Source organism: Zonotrichia albicollis, chromosome 6 (assembly GCF_047830755.1).
Source record: "Zonotrichia albicollis isolate bZonAlb1 chromosome 6, bZonAlb1.hap1, whole genome shotgun sequence".
Taxonomy (NCBI): domain Eukaryota; kingdom Metazoa; phylum Chordata; class Aves; order Passeriformes; family Passerellidae; genus Zonotrichia; species Zonotrichia albicollis.
Window position 1 is genome coordinate 61,784,399 of NC_133824.1, and position 16,767 is coordinate 61,801,165.

Consider the following 16,767-nt stretch of genomic DNA (forward strand, 5'->3'; position numbering starts at 1 on the left):
TTTTGTGCTGATTTAGAACCATTCAAGCACAGGCCTTGTTCAGACAAGACCAAAACCAGGCCATGTTTAACTCCACACTCCATAAAAACATTCCACTCAGGTCCAGTTTCCATCCTTAGAAATCCACGAGGCAGGGGAGATGTCAGCACACCTCACATTTCCCTGCCACCATGGAAAAGGAAGCCTGGGCAGCCTGAGAAGCTGGAAAAAGGACCAGAAATTGTTTATTGTGGCCAGTGCTCTGTGTGGATGCATCCCCAGGGGCCTGCAGGCCTGTCCCACCCTTGTGAGGCAATAAAGATCAAACCTGTGAGTTCCCTGCACTCCCTGAGGCTGGAGGGGATTTTCTGGGAAGCTGGGAAGGAAATGATGTTGTTTTTGAAGCCAAAAATAATTCTTTAGATGACTTAATCTGTAGCAGGCCCTTTACTTCACTGTATCAGCTAATGCTGATGAGAGGCAGGTCATGACCTTCTGGAAGATTCTGTTGGATTATTGGATCAGATTAAATTAGATTATCTTCCCGGATATTGAGGTCACAAGGGGACAGAGGGATGGGCTGATTTTCCACATATCCCCAGGCATCCCAGTGCCCTTCACGGGGAATCACCTCACTCCTCCTTTTCTTTACATCCCTATTGTTATGAATTAGAAGCTTGACTAGGCCAATATTCAAGCAGCAATCAATTTATTAATTAATATGGCAAAGTTTGAGCAATACAGCGCTGGGTACAGTGGGGGAAGTTTTCCCTCCAGCTGCACACCCATAGTCGTGGCTTACAGGTATTTATTTATAGGGGTACTCATCAGCTTTCTCAGCAGTTTCTATTCCCAATTTTTACATCACAATTCTATACACTGTTGTGATTTAGTTTTTCTCAGGATGTATCCCAAAAGGAGCATCCCCAGATGGTGGTGGTTTGGTTTCTGAAAGAAGGAAGAAATATCCCATCTGGTGAAATCCAGCTCTCCAGATATGTGTCCACCTTTTAATTGCAAGGACTATAAATCTCATAACAGTGATGTCCAGCTTCCCTTGGTCGAAACCATAAACCCTGAGGTGATGTTCATCTTCCTTTCTCAAGCTGTTTTTCTCTGCTTCAATAAGGCATGAGATAAGCATATTTCCTTTATATATATTCCAAAGCTATAGTTTCAAGGATACAAGCAATATTCTAAAATTATACTTCAAGAGGTTATTATTGCAGAACTCTTTAAGGACTAACTACAAGCAAAAAGCAACATCCTTAATGCTTTAATTGCAATGCTCCTAAATCAACGAAGGTTAATTGCAAACAAAGGACAGGTTCAAAGGCCTTCTTCCATGCTTTACTTTCTTCATTTATTATTAGAATTTGCAACTGTCCCACTGTTGGTCTCCACACATATCACAATCACAAATACACACATTGCCTGTTTGTACCTGACACGAAACACAGCTTTGTATTTCACACTATTCCACTTTCTTCTGTCAGGGAATTGATGCCAACCTCTTTCCAGCCATGTCCTCACTGCTGGGACCAAACCCCCAGTGCCAGGCAGTGCCACAAATAAAACCCTGGAAGCATTTGTGCCCTCAGAAAGAGCCAGGCCGGCTGGCTGCTGGCACAAAGCCCTCTGTGCCTCCTTTTAAAAAGGGAGTTTCAATCAAATTGGTGGCTTTTTTTTTAAATTTAAACAACTGAAATTGAGAGCTCAGCTTCAAAGAATCCGACAGAGCAGCACAGAAACAGCGCCAGAGCTTTCTAAGGAGGCAGAGAATGACACTCCCAACCCTGGTGAGGCCAGCAAGGCACACAGAGCTCCCAAAGCCAGCAGCTTGGAGCACAGGGGAACATTTCTCTTTGTGATTTTTCCAGCCAAAAGAGGAGCACAGTGGTAGCATGGCAAGAGAACAGAACTGTTCTTGCAGAAGGAACCAGCATGTCCAGCCAAATATCTCCTCATTGACACTGGTGGGCTCTGAGTCAGGCTTACAAGGGATGAACAGCACATCACGATTTTCCATGGAAAATTGTCCCTCACTTTTCTCCCTGGAGAGGCTTTCTGTGAGTAGCCCCATTCCTGGCTGGTGCTGATGGATATTTGGTCTCCTGGGCTGGGATTAGGATGACAGGACCCAAAAAAACCTGTATAATTACAAAATACTACCCAAACCTAGGAAGAATAAGGAAGAAGAAGGTAAAGAAGAACAACCTGCCTGTGCTGGCATTCAGAGGGGTCTCAGGTTGAGGGAAGAGACGAGGATCTGACTCCATGTTTCAGAAGGCTGATTTATTATTTTATGGTATATATTACATTAAAACTATACTAAAAGAATAGAAGAAAGGATTTCATCAGAAGGCTGGCTAAGAATAGAATAAGAAGGAATGATAACAAAGGTTTGTGACTCGGGCTCTGTGTCTAAGTTGGGCTGTGATTGGCCATTAATTAGAAACAACCACATGAGACAAATCACAGATGCACCTGTTGCATTCCACAGCAGCAGATAATCAATGTTTACATTTTGTTCCTGAGGCCTCTCAGCTTCTCAGGAGGAAAAATCCTAAGGAAAGGATTTTTCATAAAAGATGTCTGCGACACCTGCCTCTGCTTTAAAACTTCTATTTTGTTTTATATATATATTACTATATTCTAAAACTCCACACTCTAAGTTTTCTACCTTGTGATATTACACACTTCCAATCAACTACACACCCATGATCTTAGTGCTATTAATTAATTTTGGAAGTTTGTTCCACAGCCTCAGGTCAATGCAGTGTTCTCCTGTCAGCACAGAAAGTATAAAATTCTCAGCATCCAGAACTCCCAACAGCCATCCAAACTCCCTGAGACTGGAAGAATTTAGATCTCACTCTGGCCTTTCTTATTTACATTTGTTTCTCCTGGCCACATGATTTTGCCTTTGTACAGTGGGTGTGCATTTGCCACACTTGTTCCACCAGACAACTTGTAAGGTTTGCTAAAAACTCCTCCTGTTATTTTTATAACCAATATTCCCTTTGCAGTGCCAGGCCCCAGGGGGCTGCAAGGCAGCAGCTGTGATAAGGATGGAGGTGCTGGCTCACCCACAGGAGGGCTGTTTGTGTCACACTGTCCCTTCCCCTGCTGCTGTCACCGAGGGGTCTCACTGAGCTACCTGCAGAGAGCGGCTGGCTGAGCTTCGTGGCCTCTGTAAATTCAAATGGAAACCCATTTTCACTAACAAAATATGGATTTATTCACCCCTTTGCAGCAGAAGCAGAGTCACTTTAATCTGCTTTCAGGGCATAATTGAGTCAGTGGCTCTGTAATAAGAGCTCTGTCCCTGTTCCTCAGAGGGGGTTCTCTCTGGCACATTTATCCACATTCCTGCTGGGAAGAGCCCTGAACGAGCTGCCCACGCTGTGGCTGCTGTGTGGGTTTATGCAAAATGTTCCTTCACCCACCACCCCTACCTGCCTCTGCCTTCAAATGGCATTGAGAAACCAGCCCAGGATCCAGGCTAAGGGGAGCAGTTTCTGTGCCAGGAGTCTGCTCCAGCCTGAATGTGCTGACCTGGAGGTGGCAATGCCAAACCTGCTGCAAATCTGGGGTTGGGGGTTTGTTTGGTATTCAAAGGAACAGCATGAGGGACATCTGGTTATGTGAAATCATAAAGTCATTGACTGCTTTAGGGTGGAAGGGACCTTAAAAGTCACCTTGTCCTATGGCAAGGGACACCTTCCACTGTCCCAAGGTGCTCCAAGCCCTGTCCAACCTGGCTTTGGACATTTCCAGGGATCCAGGGGCAGCCACAGCTGCTCTGGGCACCCTGTGCCAAGGCCTGCCCACCCTCCGAGGGAACAATTCCTTCCCAATCTCCCATCCATCCCTGCCCTCTGGCACTGGGAGCCATTCCCTGGCTCCTGTCCCTCCATCCCTTGTCCCCAGTCCCTCTCCAGCTCTCCTGGAGCCCCTTCAGGACCTGCCAGGGGCTCTGAGCTCTCCCTGGAGCCTTCTCCTCTCCAGGGGAACATTCCCAGCTCTCCCAGCCTGTCAGAGGAGTTCCAGCCCTCAATAATTTCCATGACCATCTCTGGGCTCATTCCATCTCCCCTGTGCTGAGGACCCCAGAGCAGGGCTGATATCCCAGCATGGTGAGCACAGGGCTCCTGCCCCACAGGAGGAGAGTGACGGGAGAGAGTCTGAGACTCAAACACAGGAAAAGTGGGACCCAGGGGTTTCCATCAAACATCTAAACCAGAAGCTGGAGCCAGGAGGAATTTTGATAGAACGAATCCATGAAGGAGCAGCTTTTCCTAGCACTCAGCTTGCCTCTCATTTCCATTTATTTCTGCTTTTCCTCACGTCAGGAACAGCCCCGTGTGCTGCTGGAATCAAACTGAACCTCCAGACAAGCAAACAAGCAGGCAATAAAATCCTCCCCGGGAGAAAGGGGCTCATTTTCTGGGTACAAAACACAGGGCAGAGATGGCAGAGAGAGGAGCTGGCACTGCCATGCAGCTGAACTCTGCCCTTTGGCAAAATCCATCTCTGCCCTTCCCTCTCTGTGCCTGAGCAGCGCCAGGCACCCAGCACCTCCTGCACAGACGTGGCTCGTGCTGCCTCTGCTGCTTCCTCCTCTCCTGGCTGCGGGCTGCAGTGAGATAAATCAGGTTTAATCACTCCCAAGTCTTATTCATCTTCTTATTCAGTGTTTGTGGGGTTGCAGCAGCGATTTCATGCAGATCAGTAACTCCTGAGCACTTCAAAAGTGTTGATTTCACCATGTTCAGAATAGAATTGTAGAATCATAAAATCATGGAGTGGTTTGCGTTGGCAGGAACATAAAAACCATCTCATTCCACCCCTGCCATGGACAGGGACACCTTCCACTGGACCAGGATGCTCCAAACCCCATCCAGCCTGGCCCTAAACAGGTATGAGATGGCAGGGGGAGGGTTTTAAGGTGGAAAAGGGTAGATTTAAGTTGGATTTTAGGAAGGAATTCTTCCCTGTGAGGGTGAGGAGACCCTGACACAGGCTGTCCAGAGAAGCTGTGGCTGCTTCATCCCTGGCAGTGTCCAAGGTCAGACTGGACAGGGCTTGGAGCAGCCTGGGATAGTGGAAGCTGTCATTTCTGCTTTTCAAGGTTGTTTATTTTCTCTTATCCATTACATTCCTTCTCTGTCCTGCTGAGATCTGTCCAGCAGGTCAGGTTGTGGCACAGTCCCTGCCCTTGGGGTGGTGTTGGCTTTTTATACTATGAACTACTTGTACTTTATTTACAACGATTTTCCAATACCTATCACCTATGTTACACGGTCTGTCTCCACTCTAAACCAATCCAAAAGTGTCGCCATCACAGCAGAAGATGGAGAACAAGAAGGAGGAGGAGGAGGAGGAGGAGGAGGAGAAGGAGAAGGAGAAGGAGAAGGAGAAGGAGAAGGAGAAGGAGAAGGAGAAGGAGAAGGAGAAGGAGAAGGAGAAGGAGAAGGAGAAGGAGGACAGGACATGCCCAGATTCCTTCATCTTGCCTCTTGAACCCCCATTCTAAAAACCCCAAAATTCTACTTTTTCACCCTATGACAAATTCACTGTCATTCTACTCAAACCCTTGTGGCTTGTAACTCCTCGCACAAAATTGGGAATTTTTTTAATGGACTAAAATCAAAGGCACAGGTGTCTGTGACTCTGTGTCAATGTCTCTGAGCCCCTGCCAGGGTCTGGAGTCCTCCAGGGCAGCCAGAGGAATTCCTGGGTTCTGACAGAGGTGGGACATCCTGTTTGTCACCTTGTCACCCTCACATTGCCAGGCACACGGGGCTGGTGCCCTGTGCTGGCCTCGGTGCCATGATCCCAATCCCAATCCTGATCCCGATCCTGTGAAAAATGCCAATAACTTGTTTTTAAAATTTTAAAAGTTTAACAGAAATAAAATGGTTATAAAAATAGTAATATAATTAGAGTAATAATAAGTACCTTTTCTGGGCAAAATAAGCCTGACAAAAGCCCCACATTAACAGAGGATTAACCCTTAAAAGCACCAGCCTGTTGCATATTCATACAGCTCATCCATGGTGCATAAATTCCATTCAAACACAGGATTCTGGCTGGGCAGTGTCAGCTTCTTCCTCTGAATCCTGACAGCACCTTTGAGGATGGAAGAAGTTCATTTCTCCTGATAATGGAGCAATAAATTCTCTTTCTTCGAAAGATTCAGGTGTCCTGTGGCTGCTATCTCGCTGCAAGTCCTTTCTTTAGAAAAAAACCTATCTTACATAGCATAGTTTCTATTTTAACATTGTGTTATAACCTGAAACTATATTTAACACACTACTTAAGAAAATTAATACAGCATCACTTTCTAACAGAACACATATAATATTCATTCGATATTTGCGAAAAGCCAACCACAAAATACACATTTTTCACAATCCTGATCCGATCCCGTTGTTCCAGCTGCAGGCTCCCCGCAGAGAAAATCCACCCTAATGAAACACTTCCCTCAGTAATTGGATTTCCCCTGCAAACGAAGTCATTATGCTGATTGCCCTCGTGCTTTTGGAGATGAGACAAGTGGCAGTGAGTGGCAGCTCTGGCTCCTGCATCCCTGTGGTGGAAAGTCAAGTCATGAGAGGAAGAGCTGCTGTGTGTGTGAGGCTCAGGAGGCCCCTGGCTACAAATGTTCTGCTTCTTCTCCTAAAAGGGGGCAGGGGAGAGGCTCTGAAGTGGGCAGGGGACTTCCAGGAGCGTGTCCCAGCTGTGGTGGCATTGCCAGGGTGCCCTCCCCGTCCTGCTGGGTGACAGGCAATTCCCAGTCTGTGGTGCAGAGCTGCTCAGGGCAGGGCTGGCTGTGTCCCTGCTGGGAACACACAGAACTCCAGCCCACATAAATGCCAGGTGGGAGAAGGAGCAGGGAAACAATGGGTACCAAAGGTGTGCGCCAGCAGCAGAGCTGGGATCAGACCCAGGCTCCTCTGAACTTCCTGATTTTGGAGATTGTGGAAACCCAGAACATCCCTCTGGGTGTCCAGGACTGCCAGGACCCTGCCAGGGGGCTCAGAGACCCTGGCACAGAGCCCAAAACACCTGTGGCTTTCATTATAAGCCATGGAGCAAATGACCAACCTTGTATGAAGATCAGCAAGCCACAACAGTTTAGGTAGAATAATAGTGAAGTTATCACAGGGTGGAAAAGTAGATTTTGGGGTTTTTGGTATGGGGATTCAGGAGGCAAGATGGAGGGATCTGGGCATGCCCAGCCTTTCTCCCTCCTCTTGGCCTCCATCTTCTGCTGTGAAGTTGGCACTTTTATATTGGTTTAGAGTAGAAGCTCACTGTCTAACATAGGTGATAGGTATTGGGAAGTAATTGTAAATATTGTACATGTAGTTTTTAGTATAAAGACATAACATACAACCTCGGGGGCAGGCAGAGTGCCTGGAACTGTCCTGCTGGATGGACCTCAGCAGGGCAGGAGAAGATTTTTTACAGATAAGATAAAATAAACAACCTTGAGACCGAGAAATGAGGAGCCCTGACTCCTTCTTCAAGTGCAGGGCTGGGAAAAGAGACTTTCCAACTTTTCTTGGGGTCGCTCTGACAAGCCAAAGATCCTGACAGGAGATCTCAGCTGAGCTGGTACCAAAAATCTTCTCCTGCCTGGTGGAAAAGAGGTGAAGGCAATTTCAGGACACTCTTGGAAAAACCACAATTCCAGCTGGGGTTCCAGCAGGGCTTTGTCATCGTGGTTTGATCAACAGCACGTCTGCCTGTGCCATCTCCTCCCCCTTTTGTTTTCCAGGTTCTTGAGTCACACAGGGAAATGTCAGGCTTTAAAAAAACCTCACAGAACAAAATGCAAAGCCCCAGTGAGAAGGAAAATGCAGCTGCAATCCCGAGGTTGCCTTTCTGGTTGGTTGTGACTGAAATCCTTCCAGCAGTGCCAGTAGGCCTCACAAAGACAAAATGCCATTGGGAATGGAGGTGCCTGGTTGGATTTGGGACTGGGGAAATGCACAGCACAAGAGGAAATGGTCACAGGTTGCACCAGGGAAGGTTTAAGTTGGACATTAGGGGAAATTCCTTCATGGAAAGGGTTGTCCAGCCCAGAGTGGTGGTGGAGTCCCCATGGCTGTGTGGCTGTGGCACTTGGGGACATGGTTTAGTGTTGGCCTTGGCAGTGCTGGAATAATAGCTGGACTCGATGATCTCGGACCATTTTTCTGACCCAGAGCTGATGCCAGTTCCCAGGGAGCTCAGTGCTGGTTCCCATCCCAGCTCTGGGGTCACTCTCCCCCTTCCCTCCTGTCCCCATGGCCAGAGGTCAGTGGGAAGAGCAGAAACCCTGGACATGGCTGGCTGGCAGCTGGCAGGAGCTTCCCAAACCTGAGCACACAGACAATTTATTCCATGTCCAACCCAGTGCTGTGACAGATCCCAGTGTCCATCTCCATCCCCTCCACCTCTCCACACACCAGGATGGGCAGATGGACTCATCCACGTTCCATCCACTCTCCCCACCAGCAGCCAGATAGGATTGGGAAACAGGGCTGGATTCAGGCTGCCAAGGGGCAAAGAAGCAATGCCAGGAAGAGCCTTTGAGGAAATCTGGGATCCCAGCCACTGCTGGAATGCTGAGCCTGAGGTCAGTGTGACGTGTGGAGCCCCTGTGTGAGAAGAGGCCATGGCTGGGGCAGCACCTCACTGCTGCTCTGAGTATTCCAGAGTGGGCTTGGAAAGCCAGGTGTCTGCTAAGGAAGGCAGGAGCCTCCCCTGAAATGGAGAATACAAACCCACTCCCTCTGGATTATTGTAATTTTGAAATTACAGGGCTTTCAGGCAAAGGTATGGGAGTAGGAATAACAGTCCTTTATTAGGGAAAAAAAAAAGAGAAAATACACAAATAAAAATGCAATAATACAAAACAACAGTGACAGAATCAGAAATGGACCTGGCACTCTGTGGGTCAGCCCCATCCCAGGCGGGCTCAGCCCTCCTGCAGTGCCAGCTGTGGCTCTGCTGCAGCACGGATCCTGCACAAGGGGGGAGTTTTCCTCTGCAGCTCCAGGGCTGCTGCAGATGGGCCTGGGCTCCCTCTGGCCATGCAGGGCAGCAGAAAGCTGCTCCTCTGGCAATGCAGGGGGCAAAGGCTGCTGTGCTGGGCCAGGCTCAGATTGGATCCAGGTAGGAATGCTTGGCTCCTCCCCTGGGCGGAGCATCTCCCCATGGGATGCTGGGATTGGATCAGCCCTGCAGGGACACTCAGTGGCCATGGACAGCAGAGATCTCCTGGAGGGAGGGTTGGCTGGGGCAGAGATAAAGGAAAAACTGCCCATGGACAGCAGAGAACTGCCCAGCTCTGACAGATGGGAAATAGAACACACAACTCCAGCCACATCTTGCATTTCCAACCTAAATCACAAAGCCTCTGGGCAATGTGGAGCAAACTGGGAAAATCCCCTCCAAAGACCTTTGGGAAAGCCAAAAATCAGGGAGACAGGGCTTGGGAGGGAGAATTCTGGAGACTGCCCCAACAGATAAACCACATACGGGGAGGGAACACACAGGTGCTGGGGAATAAATCAAAGATATTGTCCTGCATGTGTGACAGCATCACCCTGATCTGAGGGAAGGAGCAGCTCTCCTATGAGGAAAGGCTGGGAGAACTGGGATTGTTCAGCCTGGAAAAGAGATGGCTAAAGAGTGACCTAATCATGGTCTTCAGGTACCTGAAGGGAGCCTGCAAGGAAGATGGAGAAGAACTTTTGACAGGGGCTTGGAATGACAGGACACAGGGAATGGCTCCCACTGCCAGGGGGCAGGGATGGATGGGAGATTGGCAATTGGGAATTCCTGGCTGGGAGGGTGGGCAGGCCCTGGCACAGGTGCCCAGAGCAGCTGTGGCTGCTCCATTCCTGGCAGTGCCCAAGGCCAGGTTGGATGGAACTTGGAGCATCCTGGGATGGTGGAAGGTGTCCCTGCCATGGCAGGGGGTGGATTGGGATGGGATTTACAGTCCCTTCCATCCCAAACCACTCTGGAATTCTGTGATCTTAAGCAGGTATCAGGAGACATGAACCACCATTGTGGCCTTTTCCCTGATCTTATCCAAATGTGGCTTTGAGATCTGCCTGAACATTCAGGGGAAAAGAGAAGTTTAATATCCCCATTATCCAACAATGCAGAGGCAATGCAGCCCTGCTGTGCCGTTCCCAGGGGGAGAGGTGAGTGCTGGAGCCTTTTTGATCTAATGAAAACAGTGCATAATGATCCCCAACGGCAAGGAGCTCCAGCCAGAGAAAAAATTCCAGCTGGAAATTGTTGGTTTTCTCAGCTTTTACAGAGATGGGGCAACTCAGAGGCATTTTAAAAGATTTTATTTCATTATCAGTCTTGATGAATAGTGAGGCACAAGAGACATAAAACTCTCAATTCCATTACATCAGAAGCCAACCCATTTCCTGGTCACAATACCTTATAAACGTTTTTCAGCCTATCAGCTTTTGCCGCACAATGCTGCTATTACTTCTAAAACCAATCACTTATATTTTATATTTTTTTCCCCAACGTGGTCCTGCTACAATGAATCTTTTACAGTTCTAATTCTCTAAAATATCTGGTCTTTTTGCAAAACCATCTTTTGAAACTTGTTGAAACTTGTTTCTAGTTCAGTCTCTGTCTCAGCAATGTCATCTCTACTCCACGGCCTTCCTAAGGCTTATCAGAGCCTTATCTCAGAGTTTGCATACAGATGGACAAGGCTGTGTGAGCTTTCTGTCAGGTTCTGAGAATAATCCTCTACAAACACATTTCCCACAGAAATGAGATGCACATTTTTAAGGGAAGGGGATGAATCCCTGGAGCAGCCTGCCCTGGGATGGGATGAAGGCTCTGGCACATGGAGCCTTGCAGCCTCAGCTGGATCTGGGAGGGAGAGTCTGTGTGGAGCCACCAGCTGAGGTCACACATCAAAACTGCTGCCCTGAAACCTGGGATGTGTGTTTGCCATGGCAAACAGTCCTACATAGGATCACTGGTTTGGGATGGAAGGGATCTTAAAGCTCATCCCAGTGGAAGGGACACCTCCTACTGTCGCAGGCTCCCAGTGTCCAGCCTGGCCTTGGGCACTGCCAGGGATCCAGGGGCAGCCACAGCTGCTCTGGCAATCCCATCCCAGGCAGGAATTCCCAATTCCCAATCTCCCATCCATCCCTGCCCTCTGGCACTGGGAGCCATTCCCTGGCTCCTGTCCCTCCATCCCTTGTCCCCAGCCCCTCTCCAGCTCTCCTGGAGCCCCTTCAGGCCCTGCCAGGGGCTCTGAGCTCTCCCTGGAGCCTTCTCCTCTCCAGGGGAACATTCCCAGCTCTCCCAGCCTGGCTCCAGCCCTTGGAGCATCTGAGGGACAAATCTACACAACCATGTATTTTTTCCATACTCTATTTCCATACTTCATTTCCCTAACACTTCTCCTGGCCCCCCACAGCAGACACCAGGATGTCACCCCACACTTTGACCCGTGGGTTTGTAAAGAAGGGGCTGTGTCCCCCCAGCTGGGGTTCCATTGGTCACTGAGCCACACCTCTGTTTGCCCAGTGACCCAAAATACCAAATGATTACATCTTAATCCAGCAGCACACGGGCCCAGGGAATACATTTGTAACACTTTCACTTAATTTATTCACACAATCAGATTAGTACATGAATGTGTGCTCAGCCCTGTCTCTGTTACTGTCCAGGGATATTTCTCCCTGCATCTGGATGTCTGACAGTTTGTTTACATTATCACAGACATGAATAACTTAAATTATTTGGCTTAGCATCCTGAACAGCCTCTATTCCAGTCGCCTGCAGTGGCAGCTCCCAGTGAATTTTAATAAGCCATTAACAATGTGTGCAGGGTTTGTTGTTGTCAGCAGAAGGATGGGGGCACAGATATTTCCTGAGGGCTACAAAAGGATTAATAATTTCGTTTTCTGTAGAGCTGAGCTGCCTGGCAAGGTGGGGCATCCCCAGAGCACAGACCTTTCCCTGACTCCTGAGGGAATGGCTGGGCCAGGGGAAGTTTGGGTTGGATTTCAGAAAAGGATTTCAGAAAATTTCCACTATTCCAGAGGGTGCTGGCACTGCCCAGGGTCCCCTGGGGAATGGTGACATTCCCAAGGCTTCCAGAGCTCCAGGAGGGTTTGGACACCACTCCCAGGGATGCCCAGGGTGGGATTTCAGGTGTCTATGCAGGGCCAGGAGCTGATCAATGATCCCTGTGTGTCCTTCAGGATTTTCCCTCAGAATATCTCAGAATGTTCTGTGATTCCATGACCTGGCAGGGGCTGTGCTGTCACCTCTCAGCTTATTCTCTTCAAGGAAACTCTTTAAAAAGAAAAGGGATCATGGTTGTGAGGAATGAAATCCTGGAGATGAGAGCTCTTTTTCAGGGTAGTAATTGCTAGGTGATGTTAATGAAGTTGATAGGGTCTTAATTTGAAGTGTTGGTCTGTTGTTAAACATTGAATGTTAGAGTTCTAGGACTTGCCTTTAGTTGCCGCTGTTAGATGTTACTATTTTACCCTGTATTTGTATCTCTCCCCGTCATACTCTGTATTTGTTCCCCTTTCCGTCTCACCCCGGATTTGTATCCCTTCCCTCAGGAACCATTTCCCCTGCTCCCCTGCTCCCAGGAGGCCTTGCACCCGGACTGAATTCAAATGAGAGGCTGTGGGAACTACAGGAACCCTCTCAAAACAACAAACCAGCGCATAAACTTTGACTTTAACCCACCAGAACCACACTAAACAACAACATCGCCTTCCTAAGGACTCTCGTGAGGAGGGAAGCCCCAGCTCTGCCGAGAGACAAAGCTGCACTCCTCCTCCTCCTCAGCGTGGTCCTGTGGGAGCAGGGACGGTGAGCGCAGCCCCTCGGGTTCCCCACCCAGAGCTGTCTTTAATAAAGGCCTTTTAAAGGAGCTGCTCTCCTGGCCCTGTTTATTACAATGGTCACTGCCCAGTTCTTTCCCATCCTCCTGCAGGTTCCTCCCGAGCCCTGCTCTTGTTGCCCACAATCAGCTGTCTGGAATTCCCTGCTTTGGAGCTGAAGCATCCAAGCCATCGTGTGAGTGCCACTGGGGCTCTGCCGTGACTGCATTTCCAGCAGCTCTGGGGCTCCTCTGGGCCCTGCTGCAGCCTTGGGAGCAGCTGTGCCCCAAACCCCTCTGTGCAGGAGGGTTTGTGGGCATGTGGTGGTGGCTGAGGGCCCTGAGGAGTTACCTGCTCAAAAAGAGAGAAATGCAACTCCAGGTGTGTCGCAGACATCTTTTCATTTAAAATACTTCCCTTAGGATTTTTCCCTTCAGAGAAGCTGAGAGGCCTCAGGAACAAAATGTAAACATTGAATATCTGCTGCTGTGGGATGCAACAGGTGCATCTGGGATTGGTCTCGTGTGGTTGTTTGGAATTAATGGCCAATCACAGTCAGCTGGCTCTCTCTCTGTCCGAGACAAACCTTTGTTGATTCATTCTTTTCTATTCTTAGTTAGCCTTCTGATGAGAACTTTTTCTTCTGTTCTTTTTAGTATAGTTTTAATGTAATATATATCATAAAATAATAAATCAGCCTTCTGAAACATGGAGTCAGATCCTCGTCTCTTCCCTCATCCTCAGACCCCTGTGACCACCGTCACACAGGTGCTCAGGGCTGGCTTGGGACCAGGTTTGTGCTGGTCCCAAATGGGGGAGAGGCATCAGGAGCACATCCCTGTGCTCAGGATGGAGCAGAGCTCCCCCTTCCCAGGCAGCTGCCTCTGCCCCAAATGCAAAAATCTCCTCGCAAAAGCAGAAATCATGGGGAGCTCCCACATCCTGCAGATTGTGGGACACCCAGCAGCCCCCAAATCTAAACAGGAGCCCAGCACCAGTGACAGGACAGCCAAAATCCCTCCTGCTCCCTTCCCTGCTCTGCTCTGTGTAATTCGGATGGAAATGGTTCCAGGGTGCTCCCAGGGGGACCCTGCCTTCACACAGCCCTGGGAGCTGCAGGGAATGCTGGCAGAGCAGGTTAGTGAGGAGTGACACAGCATGTGGGGGTAGTGGGAAGGTGTTTGGGAGTTTGGGTTCTTCCTCCCATCTGATGGGCTCCAGGAGAGGCCACAAAAATCATCAGAGGGCCAGAGCTGCTCTGCTCCCAGCCAGGCTGGGAGAGCTGGGAATGTTCACCTGGAGAAGGATCCAGGGAGAGCTCAGAGCCCCTGGCAGCATTCCATGTTCCTGAGAAACTGGGAAAGCCTCAGACACTGGGAATATTGCTGGAAAGAGGGGGAAATCCCCACTGTGGGTGAGGAGGGTGAGGAGGTGTCACCAGCCTTCACCAGGGGCAGCTGCCCTGGCAGAGCACAGAGTCCTGGCTGCTCCAGGGAGGGAGGCTGCAGCTCTTTCCTCACATACAGAGCACAAAATTTGAGACTTTGTGATTTTTTTTTTTTTAGTTTTATTTGTTGGGGATTTTTGGTTTGGGGGTGATGAGCCAAGCAGCTGGTGTTGGGGTAAGCCCTGGGGAGCTCCAGGCTCTCCAGAGCACCACGGGGCTGGAGAGAGCCCTGAATTCCTGCTCTGACAGCCCCAGCCCTTCTTTTCTTCAAGGCAGCATCTTCCTAATCATTGATGCCATAAAACAACCTGCTCCAAGTGTGTGCTGAGGGTTTGTGGAAATCTGGGGTGTGGGATGTGCTGCCACATCCAATGGGAGGATTTGGGATGTAAATAGGAGAATTTTGGGGTGTAAATGGATTTAAACTGCCAGAGGGCAGGGATGGATGGGATATTGGGAAGGAATTCCTGGCTGTGAGGGTGGGCAGGCCTCAGGGTGCCCGTAGAAGCTGTGGCTTCCCCTGGATCCCTGGAAGTGTCCAAGACCAGGTTGGACAGGGCTTGGAGCCACCTGGGACAGTGGAAGGTGCCCTGACATGGCAGGGGTGGCATTGGATGAGTTTTGAGGTCTCTTCCAACCCAAACCACTCCATGATTCCACAAGCTGGGATGGCAGAATTTGTCTCATGGCTGGATCAGAGAGCAGCAGACCATGAGGATGGCATTTCAAACAGAAAGGCATTTTAAAAAAATGAATTTTATTAGAACATTTCACAAGGAAAGTTTTCACCAGAGCCAGGGGACTGTGACCAGCACGTGCAGAAATGACCCATCCAGCTCTCCCCAAGCCCAGCAGCTCCTAAAAAACCTTTTACAATCAAATCCTGAACTCGAGCAAAGCCACATCTTAACCTCACTCCTCCCACCACCCTGCTGAGCCCAGAGCAGCATGCCAGCAGGAGCAGCACCCACCTGGGCACAGGTGACACCCAAGGGACACATCCCCCATGCCAGGGGTGTGAGACACAGCCCCCCGAGGCTGTGCCAGGCTGGAGGAGAGGCAGGAGGCTCGCAGGGAGCAGCTAAAACGGGATTTGCGCACTCTCTCCTATTTTTGCAGTGCTTTAGTCACAGCACCACGTCCTCCCTGGATATTTTTATCTGTTGCAGTTGGGAAGAGCATCCTCGGGAATGCGGCTCCTTACGCAACAGCCCCTGCACGCTGCCGGCCCCAGCCCCTGCTGCTCTCGCTCCTCAGGTGCAGCTTTTCTGCTTTTCAGGTGCTCTGCTGCTTCAGTGTGTGGGGCTGGGGGGACATCAGGGGATGGTGAGCTCTGTGCACAGAGCAGGGAGACAAAACAATTCCTGCTCTAGTTGGGACCGAGGACAAATTGTTGCATTGTGATTTCAGGGTTTACCTCAGAACCTTGAGTTCTCCCATGATAATTCCCTGCCAGGTGTGTCAGTCACCTCTCCTTTCCCCTCCCAGCACTGTCTGTCAGTCCTGCAATTCCAGAAGGGTTGGAGTAATTGGCAGATTCACAGGATGGGGGGATTGGGCCATCCAGGTGTCCTCTGTCCCTTGTACCTGGCTGGTGGCTCCCTGCCCCTCTCCCCGGGTAAAAGGGTGAGCAAACCCTTGGGGTGGGAGTTCTGTTGGAGCTGTTGCTGCATTCAGAGGCCTGTGGGCCAGAATAAAGCTCTGGATCCAAACCCTCCATCAGAATCAACTCCCTTTTTTCACCATCGCCTTAAAGCTTCTCCACAGAGGGAAACCTGAGCTCCTGCATATCTGGAATTGTCTCCAAGCTTCCACCTGCAGCATCCAGCTAGCCAAAGGTGTTTCTGGGGTGAAGCACCACAGTTGCCCCTATTTGGTTCAGCACCAAGGGCCACACAAACTCAGGCACGTCCTGTACAGCTGTATTGGTAATATTCCAGTAATACTGGTAATATTTGTTATGAATATATACCAATATATTGGTAATATTCATAGCAAATGATCCAAATCTCAGGCCCAAGAGCACAAACAACATGGGCTGGAGAGAGAAAAACAAGCAGGGTGGGGCTGCATGGGCTAAAGCTGGAATGGGACAATTGTGGTTAGTAATTGTTGTGGGGGTCCCCAGGATGAGGTGAGAGATGAGAATTGACTCCAAGGTCTCAGAAGGCTGATATATTATATTAATTATATTATATTATATTATATTATATTATATTATATTATATTATATTATATTATATTATATTATATTATATTATATTATATTATATTATATTATATCATATCATATCATATCATATCATATCATACTATACTCTATCATATCATATCATATTATAATGGTTTACTAAAACTACACTAAAGAAAGAGAAAAGAGACATCAGAAGCTAGACAAGAAATGATAATAAAAACCCTATGACTGACCAGAGTCCTGACACA